General features: G+C 45.1%; 1 long non-coding RNA gene across 1 annotated transcript; it reads right to left on the reverse strand.

The window, feature by feature from the left end:
• Window positions 1-784: 784 nt before the first annotated feature.
• Window positions 785-1,245, reverse strand: LOC111383410. The gene is made up of 2 exons (XR_002700736.1): window positions 995-1,245; window positions 785-899 (listed from the first exon to the last, which is right to left on the reverse strand). It is a non-coding gene; the product is annotated as an uncharacterized LOC111383410 (long non-coding RNA).
• Window positions 1,246-1,515: the final 270 nt, after the last annotated feature.

A 1,515-nucleotide genomic window follows, 5' to 3' on the forward strand; every position in this document is an offset into this window, starting at 1 on the left:
TCACCGGCGCGTGACCACCACGCGCCGGCCGTTGACCGGCGGCGATTTTCCAATGGTGTCAGAAATTTATAATTTTTCACAGGAAGATGCAGAATTTCATGCTGATCATCACGGTATATTCCGTTTTCCGAAATGGGTTCAGGATTGGCCGGAATCTGCGATTTTCCGAGTGACTGGCCGGAACTTGCGATCGCCGGTAAGGGCGCGTCCGACGTCGGAATTGGATGATTTTTTAGTCGAAGGTTCGCCTTTTCATGGGTAATCTTATGGTCTGGCGCGTGTCCCTGTTTGAGCTCTGTGGAAGGGTTAATTGAAAAATCAGTTTTCGGCCCCTCGGGATTCGATCTGTCAATTTCGGGCGATTTGGACGAAATCTCTACCACCCCCAGGGTTTTCGGCCCTTCTGGAATCATTGGTGATGGTCCCATATCCAAATTCTGATCAGAAGTGGGTGTTTCAACGACCTTGGGATTCGTGCCATGATTTTTCAAACTCAGATCTATTGAGTTGGGGGATGAATCTGATATTGGTGTTATAGGAGGTGTTTGGGTGGTTGTTGGTGATGATTTTCCACCACTTAGAGTGCTGCAATCCGGTGGTTTTGGTGGTGGATCAAGTTCGTTGGAGTTTTGGAGGTTTTCTCCCATTCTAGAGAGAAGGGAGAGCGTTTTGGAGGTAGAGAGAGAAAGTTTTTTTTTGCCTTCGATTGGTTTAGGGTTTAGGGTTTAGGGTTTTAGGGTTTAGGGTTTAGGGTTTAGGGTTTTTTTTTTGAGGGAAAATATCTATCATTAATGTCTAATCAATTTATCTCCCATACGTAGGAATTACAAGTAATCTCCAGCATTTGTACCTAGAAAGGCGCTCTGTTAGTGCTCCATGCCTTTTAAGGACATTTGAAACTGCCAGGAATAACAAAAAAGTACATGTTTGATAACGGATGAATTACAAGGATACTTGAAATCTTGAGATAGACAAAATCTGCAAGAGTATATACATCTCGCTCGGGTAGTCTCCAGTCTTGCATCTTCCGCTTGCACAAAATTCACTTCTTCCATATTCATAGCGAAAGGCCTCTCCTTGATCGAGTTGCTGCATTTATTTGAAGGTATCTTAACTTTGTAGAATTAAACGCCCAAATTTCCAGAGTTTCTTTGGCTCTATTTGTTGGTGGGGATCACCAAAAGCCCCAAGAGGGGCAGGAGCTGAGGTGGGGTTTTGGCACGGTGACGTGACGCGATGCTGGGAAAGGCCGGTTTAGGGTTTAGGGTTCGGGATTAGGGTTCGGGGTTTAGGGTTTAGGGTTTAGGGTTAGGGGTTTAGGGTTAGGGGTTTAGGGTTTAGGGTTTTAGGGTTTAGGGTTTAGGGTTTTTTTTTTTTTAGGGTTTAGGGTTTAGGGTTTTAGGGTTTAGGGTTTAGGGTTTTGGGGTTTGGGGTTTGCGGTTTGGGGTTTGGGGTTTAGGTTTTAGGGTTTAGGGGTTTAGGGTTTAGGGTTTTGGGTTTGGGGTTTGGGGTTTG

The sequence above is a fragment of the Olea europaea genome, unplaced genomic scaffold, assembly GCF_002742605.1.
Source record: "Olea europaea var. sylvestris unplaced genomic scaffold, O_europaea_v1 scaffold26777, whole genome shotgun sequence".
NCBI classification, from domain to species: Eukaryota; Viridiplantae; Streptophyta; class Magnoliopsida; order Lamiales; family Oleaceae; genus Olea; species Olea europaea.